Genomic DNA, 27,759 nt, shown 5'->3' on the forward strand with positions numbered 1-27,759 from the left:
ATCTTGGCTTCCAGGGCTTGAGCTGTTCAAGGACCCATTTGTTTGTCCTTTTGCTGTCCACGTCATCCTCATCACTCTTCTCCACACCACATCTCAAATGAGTTGATTTCCTTTCTATCAGCTTTATTCACCATCCAGCTCTTACACTCATATATAGTGATGGGAAATATGATGGCATGAACAATCTTTCACTTTAGTTTTCAGTTGTATATCTTTGCACTTCAGGATCTCGTATAGTTCTTTCATAGCTGCCCTTCCCAATCCTAATCGTCTCCTGATTTCTTGACTGCAGTTTCTGTTCTGGTCAATAATTGTTCCAAGGTATTGGAAGTCTTTGAATATTTCAATGTCTTCATCATCCATATTGAATTTGTGTAGATTCTCTGTGGCCATTATTTTCATTTTCTTAACATTGAACAATAAACCTGCCTTTGCATTTTCGTCTTTGACTTTCTTTATTAGTTGTTCCAAGTCTATTATTTTCTGCTAATAGTATGTTGTCATCTGTGTATCTTAGATTGTTGATATTCCTTTTACTCCTTCTTTGTCTAAGCCTGCTTTTCATATGATATTTTCCGCCTATAAGTTGAACAAATAGGGTGATAAGATGCATCCTTGTCCAACTCCCTTTCCAGTTGGAAACCACTCTGCTTCTCTCCATATTCTGTTCTAACTGTAGCCCCATGTCCTGAGTGTAGATTGTGCTCAGGGCAATCAAATGTATTGGTAGACCCAGCTCTTTAAGCGTAATTGATAGTATTTTGTGATTGATCCAATCAAAGGCTTCATTATAGTCTATAAAGTGTAAACTGATTTTCTTCTGGAATTCTCTGGTGCGCCCCATTATCCATTGCATGTTTGCTCTAGGTGCTGTAATACAGAATGCCATCCAGAAGCTGACTCTTTGTCCTGCAGCTATAGAATCTTTTCTGATCTTGAACAAGGACTATTTGCAAGTCAGTCCAGTGTTTTTCTCTGTTCTGTGGGTTATGGCGTCGAGTTCTCCTTGAAAGCCCTTTTTTACACACTCACCTGGGTCCTCTATCGTGAGTCAGCAGCCACCTTTTTAAATACTGATGCACAGGCTTCGATGCCTACAAAGTCCCCACATTGTACTTAATAAGGTTTCCAACTTCTATATCCGGATTAATGAATATTATATTGGTAAAGCTTTCTGGGGAGTTGAAAGCGAATCCACCTGGAATGAAGAATCAGAAGGGAATTATCTGACACTAGCCAGGCCAATTAAGGAGATGGAAATAGATTGTGTTTAACCTCCTTGCTTGTCCCCAGCAGAGCGGGACTACTTTGGAAAGTCAGTCATTGATCTCAGGCTGTCCAGGTATTGGAGGTATTTACTTATCTGCTCTCAGAAACTGGCAGGGATTTCCTGGCTTTCAAAATAGATTTTTAGAGTAAATGAAAGGGGCCCCTCCACATGTTGCTGAAAGCAGAGAAAGGGGAGGGAGAGACTCATAGAAGAAGGGCCATCTAGACAAGCCCCATTCTGCTATGCAGGAATACACAAAGCCTTCCTGATAGATGGCCATGCAGCCTCTGTCTAAAAACCTCCAAAGAAGGAGACTCCATCACTCTCCAAGGCAGTGTATTCCACCGTTGAACAGCTCTTACTATAAGGAAGGTCTTCCTATATTTAGATGGAATCTTTTTTCATAGACTCATCGAGTTGGAAGCGACCACAAGGACCTTCTAGTCCAACCCTGTGCCATGCAGGAACACACAATCATAGCATCCCCCCAAAAAGATGGCTATCCAACCTCTGTTTAAAAACAGCCTCTAAAGAAGGAGACTCCACTACCCTCCAAGGGAGAGTCTTCCATTGTTGAACAGCTTTTACTGTCAGAAAGTTCCTCCTAATGTTGAAGTAGAATCTCTTTTCCTGTACACATCCATTGTTCTGGGTCGTATTCTCTGGAGCAGCAGAAAACAAGATTGCTTCATCTTCAGCATGACACCCCTTCAAGTACTTAAACAAGGCTATCATATCTCCTCTTAATCTTCTCTTCTACAGGCTAAACATACACAGTTCCCTAAGCAACTCCTCATAGGGCATTATAGTTTTCAGATCTTTCACCATTTTGATCACCCTCCTCTGGACATGGTCCAGAGGATGTCTCCATCCTTCTTGAATTGTGGTGCCCAGAACTGGACACAATATTCCAGGTGAAGCCTGACCAAAGCAGAGTAGCATGGTACTGTTACTTCCTTCAGTCTAGTAGATGCTCTATTCCTATTGATGAATCCTAGGATTGCATTGGCTTTTTAAGCTGCTGCACCACACTGTTGCCTCATGTTCAGCTTGTGGTCTACTGTGACTCCCAGGTCCCTTTTGCATGTACTGCCGTCAAGCCAAGCGTCACCCATCCTATATCTGTGTATTTCATTTTTACTGCCCAAGTATAGTATCCTACATATTCCCTTGTTGAAATTAAATTTGTTAGTTTTGAATCTTCTTGCAATTGCCTTTTGCTGTGACTTTACAGTCCCAAAGGAACCCCAAAGATACTCTTGCCCTGCTCTTGTCAGTCTCCCCTCTTGACATGTAATTTGTATGCTGTGCCTACCCTTTGGCTCTTTTTGGCTGCTTTCAAAATACTTTTTCCTAAGCCTGATATACTTTGCTTCAGGATTGAAAACTGGATTTCTCATTTAATTTGAGAGATATTGCTCTATTGAACTGCATGCACCAAAAAGCCTTGCTATCTGAAGAAATTGGTTCTAGGCTGTCAAATGAACACTGAAAGGAAACTGGTCTACCCATAAAGCTGAGCATGGCTCCCTGGTCTCAATTTCACACAGCTTTGCTAGTAGCAGAGTAATCCTGCAGCCCACCTTTCACATTGAGACCATCTGAGATCCATTGTCCTTTCAGTAGAGTTTTCACTGGAAGAGAGCACTCAGTTATAAAGAAGATGTGAAGAAGAGGGAGAGAAGTCAGAAGAGAGTAGCTAATTTGTACTCCAAGGGTAATCTTGTCCAGCCTCCTGGCTCAGTGCAGGGACCACAGCTAAAGTACTCAAGAGGGATGGCCATTCATTCTCTATTTAAAAACTCCACTGAAAGAGAATCCACCAGCCTCCAAGGTAGTCTTTTCCACTCTCACATATCTCGTAACCTCTGTAAATTCTTCTTGATGTTTCAAAGTACAAGCAAGAAAATCTTCACACATTTTTCAGATACTGTACAAAGAAAATGGTGTGACAAAGTTCCATTTTGCCTGCTAAGGTTAGATGATAGCTACAAATTGCAGGTTGGCCGTGCTGGGGAGCCAGTGTGGCATAGTGGTTTGACTATGACTCAGAATCATAGAATCATAGAGTTGGAAGAGACCATAAGGGCCATCCAGTCTAATCCCTGCCATGCAGGAGCTCACAATCAAAGCATCCCTGATAGATGGCCATCCAGCCTCTGCTTAAAGACCTCCAAGGAAGGAGACTCCACCACACTCTGAGGAAGGAGTGTGTTCCACTGTCGAACAGCTCTTACTGTCAGGAAGTTCCTCCTAATGTTGAGGTGGAATCTCTTTTCTTGTAACTTTCATCCACTGTTCCATATTCTAGTCTTCAGAGCAGCAGAAAACAATCTTACTCCATCCTCAATATGACATCCCTTCAAATACTTAAACAGGGCTGTCATATCTCCTCTTAACCTTCTCTTATCCTGGCTAAACATACCCCGCTCCCTAAGTCTTTCCTCATAAGGCATGGCCCTTCACCATTTTGGTGACCCTCCTTTGGACATGCTCTAGTTTTTCAACATCATCTTTCCATTGTGGTGCCCAGAACTGGACACAGGATTCCAGGTGAGTCCTGAATAGAGTGGTACTATTAATTCTCTTAATCTAGACACTATACCTCTATTGATGCAGCCTAAAATAGTGTTGACCTTTTAGCTGCCACATCACACTGTTGACACGTAGTTAAACTGGACTCCCAGATCCCTGTCACACGTAGTTTCCTTAAGCCAGGTGTCCCCCATCCTATATCTATGTATTTCATTTTTTTGTAACCTAAGTGTAGTACCTTCCATTTCTCCATGTTGAAGGTCATTTTGTTAGTTTTGGGCCACCTTTCTAATCTATTCAGGTAATTTGAATTTTGATCCTGTACTCTGTGGTCTTTGCTATGCCTCCCAATTCGGTGTCATCTGCAAACTTGATAAGCATGCCCTCTATTCCTTCATCCAAGTCATTGATAAAGATGTTGAATAGCACTGGGCCTAGGACAGAACCCTGTGGCACCCCACTGCTCACCTCTCTCCATGATGCCATTGTTGAGCACCTTTTAGGTTCAGCCAGTCAACCGATTAAAAACCCACCTAACCGTTGTCTAGCCCACATTTTACAAGCTTGTTTGCAAGAATCTCTTGGGGGATCTTGTCAAAGGTCGTACTGAAATCGAGATATGTTATATCTACAGCATTCCCTTTGTCTGCCAAGCTGGTAATTTTATTTTTAAAAAAGGAGATCAGATTAGTCAGGCATGACTTGTTTCTCAGAAACCCATGTTGGCTTTTTGTGATGATGGCATTGCTTTCTAAATGTTCACAGACTCTCTGTTTAATGATAGGCTCTAAAATCTTTCTTGGTATTGATGTCAGACTAACTGTTGAGATCCTCTTTTTTTCCCTTTTTGAAGATGGGGACAACATTTGCCCTCCTCCAGCCTGTTGGGACTTCTCCTGTTCTCCAGGAGCTCTCAACGATTATTGCCAATGGCTCTGAGACTAGGGTTCAAATCCCTGCTCAGCCATGGAAACCCACTGGGTGACCTTGGGCAAGTCACTCTCTCCGCCTCAGTGAGAGACAAAGGTAATCACCACCCTGAACAAATCTTGCCAAGAAAACCTGTCGATAGGCTTACCTTAGGGTCAGCATAAATCAGAAATAATGTGAAGGCACACAACAGCAGCAACAACAAATTAGCAACATATATATATTACTCAGTAGGCTGGCTCTTATGACTAGGCAAGAGATTCAGGGCAACAAGGAAGATGCACATGGGCCTCTTACAGACTGCCAAAATAAAGCTGCTTCGGGGCTCTTTGGAGATATGCTATTTAAATGATGCATGGGTCCTAAGAGTCCGGAGGTCGCACCAAAGCCACACTCCATTCCTAAGCACTGGAGTGCAGCTTTTGGTGCATCTTCCGGATTCTTAGACCCCATGCATCATTTAAATAGCATATCTCCAAAGAGACCCGAAGCAGCTTTATTTTGGCAGTCTGTAACAGGCCATGGAGAACAAATCCTGTGAGGAAAGGCTGAAAGAGCTGGGCATGTTCAGCATGGTAAAAAGAAGACAGAGGGGTGATATGATGGCATGCCTGAAATACTTTAAGGGCTGCCACAAAGATGAAGGGGTAGGTGTGTTCTTTGCTGCCCAAGAAAGTAGAACCAGGTCTAATGGTTTGAAGTTATAGGGGAGAAGATTTTGACTGAACATCAGAAGGAACTTCTTGAGCGTGGTTTGGCAGTGGAACCAATTCCCTACAGAGATTGAATGGTCTCTTTCTTTGGTTGTCTTCTCAAAGTGTTCATGTGTTGTGTGCTTTGAAGTTGTTTCTGATTTACGGCTTCCCCAGTGCAAACCTATCATGGGCAACCCCCCTCTGAAGAAACTCGCCAAGAAAACCCCATGGTAGGCTTGCCTTAAGTTCACTGTAAGTAGGAAATGCTTGAAGGCATATAACAACAACAACAACAACAACAACAACAACAACAACAGACTTCTAAAAGATTCTGGACAGCTCCCTGCTGCTGGGAGGGTAGATCCTGCACTGGGCAGGGGATTGGACTCTATGGTCTCTGAGGGCTCCTTCCAGCTTTAGGATTGTATGACTCTAACAGCAACAAGGGTTGGGGAATACTTCTTGGCCCTGAGCATGCTTGGTAAGGAAATGCATTTAGGACAAGACTGGCCTAAGCCCATCTCTTTATGGGCATCCATTTTGTAGTAAGAGCTGGCGGGGTCACTCTGCCATTCAAGCATCTTGGAACCATTTTACTTTCCCTTTTCTCTTTTTCTGTTTTTTTCCTGATAGATGCTTATTTTAAAAGCTGTAAATTGCTGTGAAGTTGGTTTTTGTTTTGGTTATAGTATAAACCCAGTTCTGTTCTAGTATTCCCATCATCTAAAAAATCTTCAGGCATCACAGTCTGCAAGCATAATCTTTTCTTTCTTCTTTAAGTAGAGTAGAAAAGGTTTCCGCTCTTTTACAAAATTGGCTAACAATTTCTCCTTCAGTAATATTGAATGTTTGCCTATGTCTGCCAACACAAGAACTCTGATCATCCAATTTCATTCAATGGAATAGTAATAATAATAATAATAATAATAATAATTTTATTTTTATACCGCCCTTCTTAAAACCAGGGCGGTGTACAGCATACATAAAATACATGGCATGTCATATACATCTACAATCACATATACCATATAGCTAAAACACAGTCCATTAAAACATTCTAGCCAGCTGCCACTGCTGACGTGGGGGGGGGAGAAAGGTTAATCGGGGCTTGCATCAGGGAATGCTTGCTTAAATAAAAAGGTCTTCAGCCCCTTTCTAAACTGGGCCAGGGAGGTGGCCGAGAGGAGCTCAATGGGCAGAGAATTCCAGAGGGTAGGGGCCGAGATGGAAAAAGTCCTCTTAGAGGTAGAGGTTAGTCTGGCCCCTGGAACCCTCAATAACTGCTGCCCTGATGTTCTGAGAGTGCGGGGCGGATTGTATGGGGAGAGGCGGTCCTCCAGATATCCTGGGCCCAAGCCATTTAGGGCTTTATAGGTAATAATAATAATAATATAATAATAATAATAAAATTTTTATTTTTATACCGCCCTTCCAAAGATCAGGGCGGTTCACAGCATAAATCAATAAAACACAGCATTTACAACAAGGTTAAAAACAAATACAAAATTACACAGAAACAGAATAAAAACCCCGTTAGCCAGTCCTCTTTGCCACAGAAGAGGAGGGAGGCCCACTGGACTTTAGTCGGGGAATGCAAGCTGAAATAGAAAGGTTTTCAGATCCTTTCTAAATTGGGCCAGGGAGGTGGCCGAGCGGAGCTCTGTGGGCAGCGTGTTCCAAAGGGCTGGGGCAGTGATGGAAAATGTCTTCCTCGCAGTGGAGGTCAACCTAGCCCCTGGCACCCTAAGTAGTTGCTGCCCAGATGTTCTGAGGGTGCGGGGCGGAATGTACGGGGAGAGGCGGTCCTTCAGGTATCCTGGGCCCAAGCCATTTAGGGCTTTATAGGTCATCACCAACACCTTATATTGTGCCCGGAAGCGAATGGGCAGCCAATGCAGATCTTTGAGCACCGGTGTAATATGGCTGGCCCTGGAGGTTCCAGTGACCAGCCTGGCTGCCATATTCTGTACCATTTGTAGCTTCCGGATTTGGTATAAGGGTTGCCCCATGTAGAGTGCATTGCAGAAATCCAATCTCGAGGTTACCAGAGCGTGTACTACCGTTTCAAGGTCCCTCTGGGCCAGGTATGGGCGCAGCTGGCGAATAAGCCGAAGCTGATAACAGGTGTTCTTGACTGTCGCATTCACCTGAGCAGTCAGGTGAAGCAACGAGTCAAGAAGCACCCCCAGACTGCACACAGAGTCCTTCACAGGGAGCGTGACCCCGTTCAGGACAGGTGGAACTACCGCCATTCCTGGACCAGGGGAACCTATCACAAGTACCTCCGTTTTCTCTGGATTCAATTTGAGTTGGTTTTCCCTCAACCAGCCCATTACTGACTCCAGACAGGCCACGAGAGGAGAGACACCATCCTCAGTCACTGCATCAGTCGGAGACATAGAGAAAATTATTTGGGTGTCATCAGCGTACTGATAACCCCGCGCCCCATGTCTCCGGATGATCTCTCCCAGCGGTTTCATGTAAATGTTAAATAGCATGGGAGACAGAATGGCTCCTTGAGGGACCCCAGTTCTAAGGGCCCTCTCATCGGAGCACACGTCTCCCAGCTGCACCATCTGGGACCTCTCAGAGAGGTAGGACCGGAACCACTGGAGCACAGTGCCCCCGATTCCCACCTCAGCCAGGCGCCCCAGAAGGATACCATGGTCTATGGTATCGAAAGCCGCTGAGATGTCCAAGAGCACCAACAGGGACACGCTTCCCCTGTCGATGCCCAGACGGAGATCATCGACCAAGGCGACCATGGCCGTCTCAACCCCGTAACCCGCCCGGAAGCCAGTTTGAAATGGGTCCAGATAATCCGTTTCATCCAAGACTGCCTGAAGCTGGATTGCAACCACCCTCTCGATCACCTTCCCCAAAAATGGTAGCAGCGAAACTGGCCGATAATTGTTATGTACCAGGGGGTCGAGGGAGGGCTTTATAAATAAAGGTTTTAATAACCTTTAATAACCAACACCTTGTATTGCCTTCCAGTTTTGGGCACATAATGATCAAGCCCAGTGGTTCCCAAACTTGGGTTCTCCAGATGTTTTGGACACCAGCTCCCAGAATTCCTGACTGTTGGTCAAGATAGCGGGGGTAGTGGGTGTTGAAGTCCAAAACACTTGGAGACCCAAAGTCTGGGAATCACTGCCAGCAGCTAATACCATATAGTGAACCATTTTAAAACTGATAACTTAATATTTGTCTTTAACTACCCCCCCACCCCCCACCCCCAGCCCGCCTGCAAATTCTGGTTTAAATTCAACCTTACCTTTCCAGATTGACTGCATTAGCCTCTGTATGTTTCTCCAGTATATTTTTATATAGCAACAGGCTCAGTCCTCCTCTGCTTGCTTGTAATTGTGGCACATGATTATACTTAATGCTGTAAACAGTTAATGCACAGATGCCAGGAATCCCCTTTGCAAAGTAAACCAACTGAGTCAGAGAGCCCAAGTGGGGACACAAGAAGGCCTGGGATTCTGACCTTTTTGGACTGGCTCACCTATTAGCAAGTTGCCTAGGTAGAGCGAATCAAGATCCAAATCAAACCAGCAACTTGAGGGTGAAACCTGGCAGGTGTGCAGGGAAGTGACAGCTGTTTCTCAATCACACTCAGTTTTAGGACCTGCTACAGGAAAGAGGAGGAATGGTCTTTTGGTTTCGTCTCATTTATGGAAGGTGTCTAAGCTCATAAACAGCACTTGCCTGTTAGGACCTTGTGGATTGCTAGGCCTCTTTGGTGGCATCACCCATTGTGGGGATGAGGTTTATGTCGGAATTTTTGTGGTTCAGGATTCTTGTGGTCACCTGGATTGTGGCTAGTCTTCATTTGGAAGATCTGCCACAGAGGTAGAAAGAGTGTCTAGCTATTGTCGCTGCACTGGAATAAACATCAGCAGGTGCTTTCCTTTTTAAAGCCCAGCACGCCTCCACAGAGAGAAAGGGCATTGATTTTTAAGGCCAAGCAAATATGTAAAAAGATTTTTGGTGACCGTCAAAATTGTGCAGATGAGTTCCAAACTATTTGCACAGAAGCAGAGAATGCATTTATTAAATGCTTTTGGAAGAAAGTCAGCAATGCAAAGAAGGGCTTGGCTAATTGAGTGGTTGCCAAGATGGTACCTTGATGGCATGGAAGGGCCTGCAAAATGCTACACAGCCACCTGGCAAGCAACTGAGTCTAGTCATCTCACTCCAATTGGGCTAAGTTTAAATTGGTACTGAAATGTTCAGAGGTCGATTTGATTCAGAAGCAGCCATGGATTTTCAAATGCAGAGAAGAGTGAAACTCCTATAACTCCCATCTGTTGCGTAGGAAAGAGGTGGAGAAGTAAATCTTTGAGGGCAATTGTGGGAGCAGGGAAGAGACCATGACACAGGAAATCAGTGAGACAGCATTAGAATCATAGAATCACAGAATCATAGAGTCATGAGAGACCCCAAGGGTCATCCAGTCCAACCCCCTTAACATGCAAGAAATCACAGTCAAAGCACCCCCAACAGATGGCTATCTGGCCTCTGTTTAAAAACCTCCAAAAAAGACAAGTCTACCACTCTCCAAGGAAATGTGTTCCACCGTTGAACAGCTCTTACTGTCAGGAAGTTCTTCCTAATATTTTATGGAATCTCCTTCCCTGTAGCTCGCATCCATCACTCTGGGTCTTATTCTCTGGAGCAGCAGAAAACAAGCTTGCTGCATCCTTAATGTGACACCCCTTTCAATATTTAAACAGGGCTATTGTATCACCCCTTAACCTTCTCTTCCCCAGGTTAAACATACCCAGCTCCCTAGGTCCCTCCTTATAGGGAGACCTATGGGTTCCAGACCCTTCACCATTTTAGTTGCCCTTCTTTGGACATGCTCCAGCTTCTCAACATCTTTTTTTGAACTGTGGTGCCCAGAAATGGACACAGTATTCCAGGTGAGGCTGACCAAAGCAGAATATAGTGGCACTATTACTTCCCTTGATCTAGACACTATATTTCTATTGAATTGCATTGGCCTTTTTAGCTGCAACACACTGTTGACTCACGTTCCACTTGTGATCTACTAGGACTCCTAGATGCCTTTCACACATAGTCTCATTAAACCAAGTGCCCCCATCCTATATCTATGCATTTCATTTATTCTACCTAAGTTTTTCTTAGCAATTTCTCACTGTTTAACTTCATTTCTTTGAGTTTTGGCCCAGCTTTCTAATGTATTAAGGTCATTTTGAATTTTGATCTTGTCCTCTGGGGTATTAGTTATTCCTCCTAATTTGGTGTCATCTGCAAATTTGATAAGCATGTCCTCTATTCTTTCATGCATGTAATTGATAAAGATGTTACAAGACCTTCAGCCACAGGACCAATTTCCAACCTGCTTACACATGTTCTGTTGGGTTGAATTTGTTGGAGAGGTTACTTACATGGAGTTGGATACTGGGGAGGAGACAAGAAGAAATCCCTGTTGTTGATGCTTTTCGGACAGCCTGTCAACATGGTAGGCTTGGCTAGTATAACTGACTGCAGTCAGTCTCAAGCAAGAAAAGAACAGTGAGCATAGAATGGCACCTCTTCTCCACTGTTACAGCAGCATCAGGATGTGGCTGAGTGTTAACTTCCCACTGCACCTTTTTCACATCACAATCCACATGTAACTCAAGGACACGTGCATTTTTTAAAAATTACAAGAGCACCACTGACAGTGGCCTGTGAAAATTCTGGCTGTCGTCTGTCCCTACTTTGATATGGAGGCTGCAGATAAATTCAATCTTCGTGATCAAGTTACTGATGCTTTCCAGACACCTGATGTTAGTGAGTGAATAATCTCTTTGGCACTACATGTCCCATTCTAGGTTTTTTGGAGGTGTGCAAAATGATCAGGTTTAAAAAAACAAACATGAATTGTTGTTGAACTTCATTCATGGTGATAACTACTGCTTGCTCCATCTAATCCCTTTCCTCTTATTTCTTTCTCCCTCTCTTTCTCTCTTTAGTATGAGATTCAGGACAGTCTGTGTGTCTTCTTTACATGGCACATGGTTAAACTGTAGAATTCCTTGCCACAGGATGTAGTGATAGTTGCCAATGTGGAGGAGTCATAGAATTATAGAGTTGGAAGACACTGTAAGGGACATCAAGGGAACCTTCTGCCATGCAGGAAGAAAGTACAAGCCCTCCCTGTGACAGATGGCCTTCCAAAGGCTCCACTACACTCCAAGGCCTATTTCACTGTCCAGCAATTCTTATTGCCTAATATATTCCAGAGGTTTTCAGTCATTCAGTCCTCGGCATCCGAGTCTCTGGGGCAGCAGAAAACAAGTCTCCTCCATTCTTAATATGACATCCCTTCAAATATTTAAACATGGCTATCATGTCCCCTCTGAATCTTCTCTTCTCCAAGCTAAACATACCCATCTCCCTAAGCTGCTCCTCACAGGGCTTGGTGGTTTCCAGACCCTTCAGCATTTTGGTCAGCCTAGTTCTGGGCACCACAATTCAAGAAGGATGTTGAGAAGCTGGAGTGGGTCTGGAGTTCCAGGTGAAACCTGACCAAAGCAGAACATAATGGTTCTATTACTTCCCTCGATCTAGACACTACACTCCTATTGATTCAGGACTTTGGAGAGACATTAAGCAAATTCATACAGGGGGATGGGACCTTCAAGAATGAAGGGTGGTTCCCCATCATCTCCAGGGCAAGAGGCCAGACTGCCTGTGAATATCAGCTGCCAGGGAGCACAAGAGGGGAGGCAGCATTTGCACCCATGACATTGTGCTGTTGGGCTTTCTGTTGGGGCAGCTGGTGATCCCTGGTGAACAGAATGTTAGATGGGAAAGGTCTTTGGTCTGATCCAGCCTTAGTTCTACTGCTGGCCCGTTTCCTTGCTGTTGCTGAAAATCCCTTCTCATGGGCTGTGGAGGGGATATTCAAGGGGGGCACAGTGTGTTGGATGGTTGGGGGCAGGAAGGGATGACCTTGTCTAGCAGCAGAAGCAGAGACAGAAGCAGTCTATTGGTGTGCTGAATTTTTTCATAGTAAAACCTTGCTCAGAGCATCTTATAATAACATTAGGGGAGGGAAAGATTACATAAGTGAAAACAGTATTTCCAGATACAGTGGTACCTCGGGATACGAAAAAATCCCATAGGAAATAATTGTTCCGGGTTACGAATGTTTTTTCGGGTTACGAAAAAATTTTTGGTGCTTTTTTCGGCTTTTTCGCACGAAATCGCGGCTTTTCCCCATTAGCGCCTATGGCATTTCGGCTTACGAAGGCTTTTCGGGTTACGAAAGCGGCCGCGGAACGAATTAATTTCGTAACCCGAGGGAGCAGTGTACTTTAAGAGCCATCACAACCCTGAGACCTTGATACTTGAGGGAACACCTCTCCCTATATTAAGTCTGCCTGAAGATAAATGGGAATGTGAGAGCAGGGCCTTCTTGACCGTGACACATCAACTGTGTGATGCCTCCTTCTTGTTGCTTCATTCTAGGCCCAATTAAAAACATGGTATTCAAGCCTTGGAGCTAACTGATTCATTTCAAAATACAGTCATCCTTCCATATCCATGGATATTCATGGATATTTTAGCCATGGATTCAAGCATCCATGCCTTGAAAATGCTCTCTCTCTCTCTCTCTCTCTCTCTCTCTCAACCCCCAGCAGTTAAGGGCCACTGTATATCTGGATTTAAAGTATTTTAAAACCTGTTTTTATCTGTTAAATTGTTTAATATGCTTTCAGTCTGTTAAATTATTTTCATTGCTTTAAATTTTGTGCTGTTAAGACTGGCAAATTGACTTTACTAGTACACTGCCCTGAGAGCCTAACATACTGGGTGGGAGGAACCGTGTATGCATACAGACATGTGTTGCAAGCAAGGAGGGTATGCTTGCAAAATGCATGCATCCATGTTGCCTCTGAGGCTTACTCTCACTCTCCCTGCCTGGTCCCCCTGAATGTGAGAGGTTTGTACCTGTCCTCCAGATTGGAGGCAGGTGAGTGGGGCCCCGATCCTCTCTTGCATGGGGCTGAGGGACTGTGTGCTCCTGGAAGCTCTGCTGTCTCCTCTTTGGTTTATCCACCCACGCTTGTGGGGAAGAACTGCTTACTGCACAGTTTTATCTGTAGTTAAGAGCTTTACTCTCTAGGAAGTTGGAATGGAGTGGTGAGATAACAAGGATTTTTAAAATTCAGAATAATGTATACCTCATCGACATCAAAGCTACTTGGCCTACATTGCTGAACTGGTACTTTATCAGTTTTAATAATTCCTCACTGATATGGCCTAAAATTAAGACTTAGCTGTAAATTAAAAGTAAAACATCCAAAGTCACCATTGTTTTAACATCTGACTAGACTCAGCCTAGGAAAGCCCCTGATGGGCATTGCCATGCCTTGCATGCTGGAGCTGTTAGGTGTGCTCTCCAGCGCCACCCGCTCAAAGTGTGAAGATCCACAATGCATTGTTGCTGGTCATGGTAGTCTGTGTGGGCTAGCTTTGTGGTTCCTTTTGGGTGAGGTTGATGGTTCATAATGATATGACAGTGCCCTTCACTGGAGTTCGTGTGTCCACCTATCTCAGTGATTCCCAGTCTTGGTTCCTGAGACTCTGACTCCCCAAATACTTCATTGTGGGCTGTTCTAGCTGAGATTTCTGGGAGTTGAAACCCAACAGTGTCCAGGGAATCTAGATTGGAAATCAAAGCTGGACCCATGGTTCAACACAGAATAAAGCGTCTCTGTGCACCCCAGGCTGCAAATGACCCACAGCTGTGTTGTAATCCATTCTCTTGCCTCTTTCACCTTGCTCTGCCACCCACAAAGGATTGTGCCTTGAGCCTCTTAGTGCCCAGACTTCAGCCCCATGGAGATAGGAGGGCTGCTACATGGAACACATGTCTGTGGCTTGTGTGTGGCAGCAGCTGGAGGAAAGGAGCCATTAACATGCAAAAGCAGTTCCCTCTATGGATTGCCCTAATTTTAGTGTGTATAAGCAGCCGATACTTCTCTGCATGGATGGAGTGGTGATTATTTTGTGGGACATATGTTTGCTTTAGGTTTTCCTTAATAAGACTGAAAGTGTGTCCAGAAATGTAATATGATCACAGTTGGATAGAAACAGAGATTGCAGGCTGTCTCTTGATTCCCAAGTTGTGGCTCCAAGGTTCAAAGAAACAGTTCCAGAAAAGCATATGAAGTGTTGTCCCAGCCTGGCAGGGGGTTATCTCTGCTCAGTGCTGCAGTGCTTTCCATACCATTGCAGGATTGGGGGACTCTTTCTGAAATGGGCCACACAGAGGTATGGTTGAAATCAAGGGAAAGCTGAAAGGAGACTGCAAGGGTCAGCCAGTCCAGCTCTCTGATCTCCTTTCTGGTTCCCACGCTCATACAATTCTTGTTTATATGGTTATCTACTCACTTTGGCTTAGGCAACATCCTTCCTCCTGCCTTTGTTCCCCAATGACCATAGTTAAAACTGAACTTGTTGACTCCATAACCATAAAATTTTGCCTTTCTTTTTACATTCTCACACATAGCCCTACTTATATAGGTCTGTTTCTGGACCCTCCACTTCATGCATCTGAAGAAGTAGACTCAATTCTATGAAAGCTTATGCTGCCAGCTTCTTTCTTTCTGTTAGTCTCAGATGTTCTAGAAAATCCGTTTGCACTCCTAATGCCAGGACAGGCAACCCACAGTTCCAGCACTCCTGAAAGATGGCCAACCAACCTTTGTTTAAAGTCCTCCAAAGAAGGATAGTCTACCATCCTCTGAAGCTGTGTGTTCCACTGTTGAATGGTTCTTACAATCAGGAAGTTCTTCCTAATGTTTGGGTGGAAACCTTTTGAAAGGGGCCACAAAGACCACAAGAATACTCAAGTAAAGTGCCCTGAGGAATGGTGATGCCATCTGTTTGTGCATTGTGGTACTGGCAGTTTTGTTTGTTGCCTAACAGGTGTGTAATTTGCTTTTTCACTGAAAGTACCATTTAAGTGTGTGCTTTCTCTGAACTCTTCACCCACAACTCCAAGATCTCTTCCATAGCCAGTCATTGTCCATTTAGACTGCATGTGGATAGAGTCCCCTTTTTAAATTCCACGTTGCATCATTTTTTTCTTACTCAGAAGTAACCCCATTTGCCATTTCACCACCTATTTACCCACTTCTGAAAGATGCCCTAACTTGTGTTTTGCTTCCATGAGGCTAATGCTATGTTTTGTGTTGCTGCTACAAACCACCCACATATTTCTAGACAGAAACGACGCCTCTTTAAAAACTCCCACCCAGATGTCTGCAAACGGAAGTAACCAACCATAGAGAGATTGGACCAGGATTGTGTAGGTCTGAAAAGATGCCTTGGGTTTGCCTAAGATCCCCAGAAGGTGAATTTCTTAGGTAGATAGGAGATGGTGGAAAGGATCACCTGAGCACCCTATGCTTGTAGGAGCACTACTGGCTTGGAGGACGCTTGAGAGGGTAAGGTGCTTCCCTCTCTGGGATTGCTGTGTTTGGACCTCAGGAAAAGGCACAAAGAGTGTGTGCCCCAAAGTCACCTAAACTGTAAGCATAGAAGACCTGCGGCTCCTCAGTGCAGGGCCCCATTCAAAGAGAGAGTTCAACATTTTGCAAGCCGGTTGGTTCAGCTAGAGATTCCACCTTCACCTTTTGGCCACCAAACATCTCCCAGGAGCCGTCCAAATTAAAAGTGTCATCAGAATAATAGCAATGCAACCAAACCCCAAGAGCATAAAATCAATTAAAACTGTGTCAAGGAAAGCATTAAAAGGGTGAGGGAGCTTAATAAAATGGAAAACCTCAGCAGGAGTAAAGAACTCTAGGCAGAGAGCCTGTTGGCTTTGCCTCTGGGATCTTCAAACCTTGTCCTGTCTTGAAGTGTTGTTGTTGGTGGGATTTGTCTTCTTCTAGGGCATTGGGTCACATAGGCCAGGTTGACGGTCATAAAGTCTGTGGGATTGTTTGAGAACAGGCCAGCTGTCTTAACTCCAGCTCCAAACATAATTTCTGTGCTAAAGTTCTCAGAGGCTAATAATGCCAGCAGGGAGGAAAAGGGAAAGGATGAAAGACTCTGAATGGAAAAAGAGTCTGTCTTTCTCTTCCTGTCTGCTTGCCCCAATTATGCACTTGCAATTAGCCCCAGCCCCCCTCCCGTGTGTGTGTGTGTGTGTGTGTGTGTGTGTGTGCCGCAAATGCTGCCAGCTGCTCCCCTCCCCTTCTGTGAATCTTTTTGTCACGTTGGTCCTATCTTCTTTTTTTACCACTGAATGGATAATAAAATGAAGAAACTGGTTCATGCCAGGGTGTGCTGGGGTGTGAGAAGCAGGGGGAGGGTGTGGGGCTGCATGTTAGGCTCCAGGCAGCCAAGCAACTGAGGAGGAAGAGGAGGGAGGAGTTGTTGAAGTAAGACACACTACTGCTGCTGGTGCACGGCAGCTTTCTTTTCAAGTGCAACGCTGAAGAGACGGAGGAAGTTGACAAGCTGCTCCTTGGGCTGAAAAGCACGAATCCACAGAGGACAGCCCAGTGCTTTCTCTTGAAGGATCCTTCATGAAGAAAGAAGAGCTTCTGCAACGGGTCTTCTCTTGTCTCTTGGCTTCTCCACATTCTCTTGGGGCTTGGTGGTTGAAGGTAGAGGAATCGGTTGTGTGCTTCCAAAAATGCTCTCCACTTGGCACCTTCTGCTGCCCGGATACTGTGGGACCAGATGCTTCAGGTGGCTTTCGCTGCCATGACCCTCAGAGGACCCCACCAACTACATGGGTCAGGTCTGGGCTCATCTCTGCTGCCGTCGGAGGGTTCTTCAGTCTGGGAAAGAGAGCTTTCATGTTCTCCTGCTTTCCTTTTATGATTTCCCCCCCAGGTTTCTTTTTTCATTTTAGCCTCTTAGGTTTTTCTGTGTAAACCTTCAAGGTAAGTTCTGAGGCTGAACCATGGGAGAGGCATTGAACTTTGGCTGCTCCAAGGAGGGCTTTTGTGGGAGAAGGAAGAGAAGGAGATGGGTGTGTGTGTGTGTGTGTGTGTGTGTGTGTGTGTAATGACTGTGGGATTTGCCATAACTCTTGGCTTTTCCTGATGCTTGACGCCCGTTTGTATTTGTGTGCTCTGTGTTCTGGGTAAATCTGCCTGCGTCCATCTGCTTAGCTGGAAACTGGAAACTGCTTCTTCTAGTATTTATGCTGTGTTAGGACAGCATATCATTTATTTCAGCTGGAATTGAGCATCTGATTGGTTCTAGTGGGAGAGGACTTTGTTAATATATACTTTGTTATATTATATATTTACTTAAAGCCTATCACTTCAGAGTCATGTAGTGGGAGCAGGTTGTATTATGTTGTCCAGAGTTGCCAAATTAAAGCCAGCAGAACCAAAACAAAATTCAGAGATGAAGATATTTCTGCCATTGACCTTGTCCTCTGTGTGTGCATGTATGTGTTTTGACATATGTAGCAGTGATGGGTGGGAAGAACAATAAGTAGAAGCCTCTTGGGACCCTGCCTCACCCAGAATAGGACTTTGGCACATGAGAAGCTGTGAGTCTTTCTGAGTGCCAGATGAAGCACAGAAGCAGGCAAGGTACCCGGGCTTCCCATGCTTCACAGCCTTCTCTCGCCTAAAGAAGAAGCCATCAAAGAGCTGACATGGTGGAATGAGAGACATCGAGGAAGGTTTGGGGAGGTAGCACCAGCTTGCAAAGCGACCAAATGTCCCCTTACTTTGCCCTCCTAATCTCCAGGCTGGCAATTCCATCTTGGTTATGTAGAAGCTTCCATTTGCCAAACCTTGAAGTTTGTCTCTGAATGGAGAATGCTCTGTTGAAAGACCTGAATCCATGTATGTGCATACACACATGCACTTGTGCATACATGTTGCTTGCATCTGTTGAAATCCCATGCTAGTGAAGGCCAGACCTCGTCTCAAAAGAGGCCCCAACTTATCCCTTCCACTTTTTAAGCAGTTGTCCATCTAGAGCCCTTGCCATCCTGTAAATGGAAGTTTGGCATAGCTTTCGTGGCATTCAGTCCAATTGAGGAGATAGCTCAGGTCAGATGCACAGCTTTAAAGGGGATGACCCATAAGCTTGCGAAAGTATTTGCACACAGTTTGGTAGGCAGTCTTGAACAGTAGAGGTGCCACTTGGCCAAGTCCCCAGTTGAAACTTCTGATATTCTCCAGATTTCCCTTTGCAGCAACTGTGTTAAATAGGCCTATTCTGCATGAGGTATGTGAGACTGGTCCAGAAAATTTGTCAGAGGTTACAACCTGTAGCTGTCCATCATCCCTTCTTGGGCTAAGAAGCATCAGTTGTCCCCTTCTTTTTGTGTCTTGCTTCCATTTTTGCCATGTTTGAATCCCTTTGTGGAATAGAGACAAGGTATTTCTTTGACTCTCAGGGTATGGTCAGCGCCTTAAAACATATCCTCATCAGTTTGATCAGTTTGAAGTCTGTTTCTGTAGATTTTGACCAAGTGATGGTCATCCGCTTATTCCCCTTTGTATGTTTACTCCAAGAGCTCTGTGTTAGATGGTTATTTGAACTCATCTGGTAAATGATGCTGGCCTAGTTTCTACTCTAGTGGGGCTGTGATTCCTCAAGTTCTGTTGAGTTTTTCAGAATCCACCAGGAATCTCAATGGCTGTTTCATAAAAATAAGTTCCAGCAACCAGCTTTCCCCCCAGTAAGCACTGACATTTGCTGCTAAGTAGAAATCAGATGGACCAAGGGAATTTCTGAAAAGAAGTGAGACTCAATAGGCTCCCAAAGCCAGCACTTGGGCAAGATAGACTATTGCAGTTTCCAGAGTTGGCTCTTTTTGTGTGTACACATACTGTACATACAGTCTCTATCCATCCTAAAAAGGCTGGGTAGTCCTTGCTACTGCTTAGAATCTATCACTTGAACAGCAGAAAAACCTGTTGGGCTTTGCATCTGAGTTTTGAAACCATTCTCCCTGGTTTACTTAACTATCTAAATGAAAATGGTTGCACTTTTTTAATTCAAATGCTTCTTTAGAGCTTGGTATAGTTACATTGTTGGTACTCAAACTCCCAGCATGGTCACAAGCTGAAGGATTCTGGGATTTCAAGTCCATAAAAGTAACATTTTCAAGCTTTGCATTCCATCAGCTAAATATTATTGGAGAAGTGAGTGTCACAGTTTGCTCCAAAGTCAACTTTATCTCAAGGAAGTATGAAAAATGAGGAAACTGAATATTACAGTGAGATGCACCATTTCATGTCAGTAATTGGAGATGCCTTTGAAGAAGGCTCCTTTCTGCCTTCCTAGGTTCCTTCACTTGCTTGTTGCCTTCCAAAACATACACACATAGACAAAAAGAAGAGTTGGGAGGGCGAGAGAGGCCTGTAGCAGTCAAGGCTGGTTACTCAAGGCTGACTGACCTGCCAAGCTCCATCATGGGCTCTCTGCATCCATCAGCCTGTCTCCTGCCGATCCCGTTCCTCTCCCAGAGAGCCTTTTCCCTTCGGATGCTGTTGCCTTCTCTTGTATCGCCGCTGGCTGTCATTTAACGAGCTGAGTCTGGAGTGCTACCTGTGGCACCCGCGGTTGGCTCTCGTTCTCCCTGAGGACTCCAGGTAAAGTCCTTGGCTCTGGAAGCTGCACAGGTCTGAAAGCTCTTGAAAATGTCCCACCACAGCTTGCTTGGTTTGCTAGCCGTGATATACTCTGCACAGTTCTTCCCTCTAGCTTTCCCTCTTTCTCCCCTTCCTCCTTCCGCTACCAGAATTACTCATCTTCTGCTCTCAGCACTGGGATCCAAACCATGACTCTCTTGCAAATTTGGTTTCGGGTGGCTAATGCAAGGTCTTTCCCCCCTCCTCTTAATTGAGATTGAAATATTACTACTTTTATTATTCTGTCTTAGATTAGAGTTCCCCTTCAGTCCTCTATCTTCTAGGATCTGGTGATGCCATCCGAAACTTGGTTTATTCTTCAGCACAATACATATTTCAGGTCTAACTGAAATTATTAGTCTGTTTGCTTATTGGCAGATGAGGCTTTGGAAAATAAGCATGCTCAAAAACAAGCCACAAGGATAGAAACAGCCCTCTTGAAGTGTCATCAGGCTGCAATCATAATCTGTGCTTCTGAATTGGAGACAGCGCTTGCCAGTCTCCAGGGAGGCTCTCGCCAAGAAAGCTTCATCATCCTGGCACAGTGGTACGGCCGTGTTTGAAATACACTTAGTCCTTGGTGACTATAAAAGGTGTCATGTAAGAATTCCTAGCAAGTGCCAGTGTTAGCTGCCATAGCAACCTTTCCTGTGGTGCTCAGCTATGAGATTCCACTCTCTTGCTTAGGGTGTAGCCTTGCCATTCTCCCTTAGATAAAGTGTGCCAGAGTGGCTTTCCAGGGTTAGAGCGAGGCCCCACCATCATGTTCTCTTCCCAACAGGAGCAGCAACAGCAGCAGCAGCTTACCAGGTTCCTCCAAGAGGCTTGCCACCAATTTGGAAGGAAGAGGGCAGCCATCACTTACTGCTAGTCCCCTGCATCAGACTCTTGGGAGAGGCACTGTTGGCTAAGCCTGCTTCTAATCCATTCACTTCAGTGACCCCATGTTCTAGCATTATGCAAAAGGGAGAGCCTCCCATTTTAGCACATTGGTCCTTTAATTTGTCCAAGAAATACACCCAACTGTTTTCAGTGGCCCTTATCAGATGAGTGTGGAACTGGGGGTTTTGCGCACTGGGTGTTCGAATTCGCGTTATTTCGCACAATACCATTACCAGCATTCGAATGGCCCATCCTCACTCACGTGAATGCGCGAGCTGCCGAACTGATGCGACTGGCTCCTCTTTTTGGAGCGTGTTGGCCAGTGCGTGCTGAAGGGGATTGCGATATCCTGGATTGGGGCTCTGTTCGATCTCAGTGCGAATGGGTCTGGTGTGACTACCCAGTCCTGATTCCATCGCAAGACCCCCAGATTCCAATTTTTACTTCCGGTGGGTCTTTCCTCTTGCAGGTTCCAGGGAAGCGGGGGGGGGGGGCGGTTCCAGCGGCCTCCTCCTCCTTCCGGCTTGAGAGGCATCCCTGGCTGCATCCCAGGCAGGGAAGAGGCGCGGGGCCTGCTGGAATCGTGGTTCCAGCGGCCTCTCCTCCTCCTCCCGGCTTGAGAGGCATCCCTGGCTGCATCCAGGCAGGGAGAAGAGCGCGGGGGCCGCTGGAATCGCTTTCCAGCAGCTCCTCCTCCTCCTCCGGCTTGAGAGGCATCCCTGGCTGCATCCCAGGCAGGGAAGAGGCGCGGGGCCACGGAATCGCGGTTCTAGCAGCCTCCTCCTCCTCCTTGGCTGCCTCTCAAGCCGGGAGGAGGAGGAGGGGCCGTTGGAACGGCGGCGTCCGCCCGATACTGCGGCCCCGCCACTGTTCCCTGCCTGGAGCAGCCCAGGCTGGATCCCAAGCCGGAGGAGGAGGAGGAACTCTTAATCAAGACCATCCCCATTTACTTAGATGGCCATCCAGCCTCTTTGACAGCCGCTGGAACTGCTCCTCCCCCCTGCCCCCAGAATACACATATCACACACTCACACACACACACACACACACACACACGTAGAACCGGGCATTGCTAATTTGTTGCAAGGGAAGGTCATGGTAACATTAAAACCAAGCAGGAATGTAGAGAGGAAACAGTATATGGGCACGTTGTATCGCGATTGTTAATGTGCATGAGCTGGCTCTCCAGCTGTTTACCGGGCTGTCATGACGGGACCTCCCCTTTCACCCCGGAAGCGTTTAAGGTCGCAACCCATGCAGGGCACCACTGAGCATGTGCGAGGCGGCGATACGAATCGGCCATCCTCTTTGAGCACCCACCGGTGACAAAACATTCTGCACCGAATGCCTTCGCGCGAATGAAGATTGGCCAATTTGAATCCTGCCAATGCGGAAGGACTCCCAGGTATGACAGTATTTGCGAAATACGCGAATTCGATCGCCCGTGCAGAGACCCCCAGTTCCACACTCATCTGATAAGGGCCAGTGTTTCATTGGCTGTATCCAGCCAGAACAACAATGCCTCTGATTGAATCTACTTACCTTCAGATGTTTTTTTCTGGGATGATTGGCTACATGAATCTAAAGGAGAGTTCTGTGTGACACTCAAGCTTGTTTTGCCATCATTTGGAAGGCTCACTAGCTCCCATTCATCATATGAATCACAGAATTATAGAGCTAGAAAAGATTACGCCTTTATCTCACGAAGAAAGGATTGCTTGTGTCTGCGAGCCAGGTGTGGGTGATGACTAGAATAATAGAATCATAGAGTTGGAAGAGACCCCCCCAAAGACCATCCAATTCAACCCCATTCTATCATGCAGGAAGACACAAAGCACTCCTGACAGATGGCAGGAGAAACCTCTCTTTGAAAACCTCCAAAGAAGGAGACTCCACCACACTGAGGCAGTTTATTCTACTACTGAACAGCTCTTACTGTCAGGAAGTTCTTCCTAATGTTGAGGTGGAATCTCTTTCCCTGTATTTTGCATGCATTGCCCTATGTTCTAGTCCAGTCATTCCAGAAAAAAAACTCATCTGAAGGTAAGTAGATTCAAGCTTGCTGCATCCTCAGTATGACATCCCTTCAAATATTTAAGCATGCCTATCATGTCATCCCTTAATATTTTCTTCTGTGGGCTAAACATATCCAGTGCCCTAATCCACTCTTCATGGGGCACACTGCACACCATTTTGGTTACCCTCATCTAGATACACTTCAGCTTGTCAGCATCCTTCTTGAATTGTGGTGACCAGAACTGGACACAGGATTGCAAGGGAGGTCTGATCAAAGCAGAATAGAGTGGCACTATTACTTCACTCAATCTAAACATGTAGATTAACTTTAAAATGCTCACTACTCATCTCCTGTGTTGCTTTTTGGGTTGTTTGGAGCATTGAATCAGCTGCAGTTAGCACCAGACACATGTTCTAGTGATTACCCCTGAGGAACCATGATGAATTTCTCTACATAGGGAAAAGTCATCCTTCTGTTCTTCATGATCCTAGTTGTTAGACCACAGCAGGGCTTAGGGGAAGAGCTGCACCTCAGATGTTAATGTCCTGATCTCCTGAGCCCTTTGGCCATGAGTCTCTCTTCCAGAATCCACTGTTCTTGTCACTGGCAAGAGGTTGAGTACAACACTCCGTTTTAAAATATGTCCTTGGATGACATGGACATCTTTGATTGAAGAGGATACCCGCATAGAGGCTACCATTCAGAGACTGTTCTTGTTGAAAACATTGACCTGGAAGAGGAATATTTTCATTTGAGTCTCTCTACCCATGACATAGTCTTCATTCTTGGGACTTGTGCAAAATGCAGATTGTCTGCCGTTCCCTCCTGGCTCTTCACAATCTGCTGGGCCAGGTAAAGGGCTCTCTGGATGGTACTGTCTCTATACCAGGCCCCTTGTGAATTTCAAGGCCTTCTAGAGCAGCCTTCTAGGTGAATGCCACACAGTTAGGGAATTACCTTCTGTTTGGTCCCTCCGTTACAAAAGCTTGGATGAACTGTTTCAGTGAAAGTGAAAGACAGCCTTTCAGGGATAGTATTCTGGTTGTTCAACATAGTGCAGAACATTTTGGAATGGCTTTATTTCATTAAATATTTGTTTAAAATGGTTACCCATCCTGAGTCTTTGAGGTAAAAGTAGACTATCAAGTTAAACGAATCCATGTCTATATGTGCTCATATGCCCATCGCCATGATATTATTTTGACAATACAGATTGTAAACCCAGCAGATCTGTAAAAAAAGTGCTATGTCCCCCATCTCCTGCAAAACACCATCTCCTCACTTTGAGGCTGGATTGTGGCTGAGGCACAGCAGAGGCATGTAACTTCTGCTGTAGAAGAGCCAGCTTTTGATCCTCACCTTCTTGCATTGATCAGCTTCTCTGTTTCCAGCCCTGTTCTGTGCTCTAATGTCCTCAGTCACTTAGAAATTGTTAGTGTTTTCAGCTTCTGGAAATGAATTGCTGTTTGCTTGGAGGACTGAAATGGAAACACCATAATTGATGTGCCCTTAAAAGAAATGAGATTCTCAGTCTAGAACATTCGGGGCTGTCTCTCTGTCTCAGAAAAAGCAGCTAAAGTGCAAACAGCTCCTGCCACTTGCTGAAAAACTCAGTAGCATGAATGTACAGTGCTCTGAGTTTGGGGTTTTAAATAAAGCTGAAGTTCCCCCACCTCCATCTTACAATGTATAGTATATTATGAAAATATATATTCAGGGCAAAAAAATAATAATGCTGGAACGTTGGCAGCCTTGCAGGCAACATAGAAGGAGCTCCCAAACAGATAGCGCTTCACGCTGGCTTCCTTTGCACTAGGCTAGATGTTGATTTCCTTACGTGGAAAGGAAGGTCTTATTGCTTTGCATGTAGAGACAATTTTCGAGTGGAACTGAGTGTTGGCAAAGACTGCTGTTTGAGGGAGGTAATGCTTAGCCCTAGAAAACATTGCTGGAGCAAGTAATAGAAAGCATGTAGCCATAGACATAATGTGCCCCTTTGTGTGAAGAGACTGCTGTGGTCTAGACCAATGCTTCTCATGCCATCTGATGTGGTGGGCCACAGTTTCCCCCAGTACGCCAGGGACCAGTACAAGTACCATATTGGTGCAGTATTATTAGTGTAATCTTCTAGTTTCCTGGAAATTTGCTGTGGATAGACAGACAATTCTTGTGGAGTGGCACCAATCCATAAGCCACTGGTTTGAATAGCAGTCTACAGGATTCTGGTCCACAGCACACATCACCAGGAGTAGCTAGGATGTGGTGTTTCTGCTTTAGGGTAACACTGGAATCCAAAGACTAGAATACCTTTATTTGCGTATAGGGTCAGTATTGCACACTTCCAGTGGTAAAGTTCCTAGGCCAGTTTATAAATACAAAATTTTTAAACTCAAGATTACAGAACAGTTAATCAAAACACTGATAAAATACCGTTTCCAACCAGCTTTTGGACAATTCAGCAACGTGAAGGACCTGGAAGAGCAGAGATCTTTGAGCAGTGGCGAGAGAAAAGCAGGATGGCTTCTAGATGAGAGAGACTCTCTGGAGGGTGTTCCCAGAGTAGAATCACTACCATCACCACCACCCTTTTGCAAAGCTGTTCACTCCAGTTGTTCTCCACCTCTTTTTGAATGACTCACATGCACAAACACCTATTTAGGAAACTGACTAACTCTCTACTGTGCAAGGCTTGAGAAGGAAGGACCACGAGATCTAGTCCCTGCATCAGGTCCTCCTTTCCATAAGCCCTGACATGTGTGACTGGAATAATGCTGAGCCACACTCGCTTTTCCCCCTCTTTTTTTGTTGGCTTTCCTGTCTTGAATTTTCAATTGTTCTATGAAGAATTCTGTATCACTTGGAAAACATACATGTTTCTCCACCAGTAGAAATTTGGGTTGCTCCAATGAAAACAGCTCCTTGTTACTTCCATGGTACCACTAATGAGCAGAAGCATAGTCCCTTGTCATTAAAGAAGCTTTCAAACTGCAAGGAAGGGACAGCGAGGGAGAGGAAGATGTTGGAAATAAAAAAAGAAAGGGGTGCACAGCATTCATTTGCATATACTTGGGATTTGCCTCAAAAAGGGAAGACAACTGAGCATTTCCATCTGCCTTCCTTGACTTATTTCAGCATATTAGCAACTGATCTGGAAGCTCTTTGTTTGTTTGTTTGTTTGTTTTGTAAAACGAAATTACTTCTGTGCTGGAAAAGGCTTTTCTGTGCACTGTGTTATAACACAAAATTTTCTTGTAGCAGAACTCTTTGCTGTCCTTACGGCCTTCTGCACAGCTGAAGCTCTACTGTGTACCATCATCTTCCTTGAAGGTGAAATGGACATGTAAGGGAGGGCCAGGCTTCTCACCTTAAGCCCAGGAGAACATGCAGCAAGTAATTGGTTGATCAGGCTTGCACCTTCTTGCACTGAGGAAGATGGTGTAATCTGAGAAGAGATTCCCCCTAATCTTAAGGAAGAACTTCCTGATGGTAAGAGCTGTTCATAGAATCATAGAATCATAGAGTTGGAAGAGACCGCAAGGGCCATCCAGTCCAACCCCATTCTGCCGTGTTCAACAGTGGAAGACATTGCTGCCTCAAATAAAAAATAAATAAAACGTTTATTTATATCCTGCTTATTTGTAGGAAACAATCAAAGTGGCTTCCAACAATTAAAATAATACATATGTACAGAGATAACAATAATACAGATAGATACACCCACCTTAAAAAGGAATTAAACCAGTCTAAGATTAAAATTTAAACATTAAAATCAACATATTTTTATTAAAATCACATGATATAGCGCAAAACCAGTGGGCAAACACATCATGGCCAGCATTATACAAGTACAGAATACTCCAAGAATGGGGAATCTATATGTAGCAGGGGGCTATTCCAGGAAGGTCTGCTGGAAGAGGTCTGTCTTGACTGCTTTTTTAAAGCTATCTAAATTGGATATTTGGCGGATCTCATCTGGCAGGCCATTCCAAAGGGTGGGAAGGGTCCTCTGGGAGGGTGCTTTCAATTTAGTTTTTACAGGTTGCAATAAATTCCTCCCAGAGGATCTGAGTGCATGGGGCAGATTATATGGAAGCAGGTGATTTATTAAATAGGTTAGGCCCAAGCTATGCAGGGCTTTAAAGGTGATAACCAACACCTTGTACTGTGCCCGGAAACTAATAGGCAGCCAGTGGAGTGACTTTAGTATTGGCGTAATAAGGTTGCTCCCAGTTGTTCCTGTAATCAACCTGGCTGCCATATTCTGTACCAGTTGAAGTTTCTGGACTAGGCACAAGGGTAGCCCCATGTAGAGTGCATTGCAAAAACCAAGTCTTGAAGTTACCAGTGCATGTACTACAGTTTTGAAGTCATCCAATTCCAAGAAAGGGCACAGCTGGCGTATCAGCCGAAGCTGATAACAGACGCTCTTGACCATCGCATTCACTTGATTTCTCATATGAAGCGAGGGATCAAGAAGCACCCCCAGACTGTGAACACAGTCCTTCAAAGGGTGGTGGAGTCTCTTTCTTTCTTTGGAGGTTTTTAAACAGAGGTTATGTGATCATCTGTTGCAGTGAGGGCTTAGATTGTGAGTTCCCGCATGACACAGGTTTGGATTTGGCCTCTTCCATTTCTGTGTTTCTATGATTCTGCGATCCAGGGGCTCTTTACAATTAAAAAAAAAACAGATTTAAATCAGGGCAGACAAACAAAGAACAGATCACTGAGAGGAAGGCAGAATGTTCAAGAAAACAGGGGAAAGGAGAAGCACCCTGCATA

The 27,759-nt window shown here is 45.0% G+C and overlaps 1 protein-coding gene across 6 annotated transcripts in view; it reads left to right on the plus strand.

Moving 5' to 3' along the window:
• The window catches only part of UNC13B (unc-13 homolog B), a 295,806-nt gene that overhangs the window by 135,097 nt on the left and 132,950 nt on the right, over positions 1 to 27,759 (plus strand). For 2 of the 6 annotated variants that reach the window (XM_042454367.1, XM_042454369.1), the window contains exon 1: positions 16,897 to 17,360. The exons of 3 other annotated variants lie outside the window; for them this stretch is intronic. The gene's annotated coding sequence lies outside the window, so the exon portion shown is untranslated. Of the gene's footprint in view, positions 1 to 16,896; positions 17,361 to 27,759 lie in introns of those variants that run through there. One more of the 6 variants, XM_042454368.1, reaches the window with a different exon arrangement.

This window comes from Sceloporus undulatus, chromosome 2 (assembly GCF_019175285.1).
Source record: "Sceloporus undulatus isolate JIND9_A2432 ecotype Alabama chromosome 2, SceUnd_v1.1, whole genome shotgun sequence".
Taxonomy (NCBI): Eukaryota; Metazoa; Chordata; class Lepidosauria; order Squamata; family Phrynosomatidae; genus Sceloporus; species Sceloporus undulatus.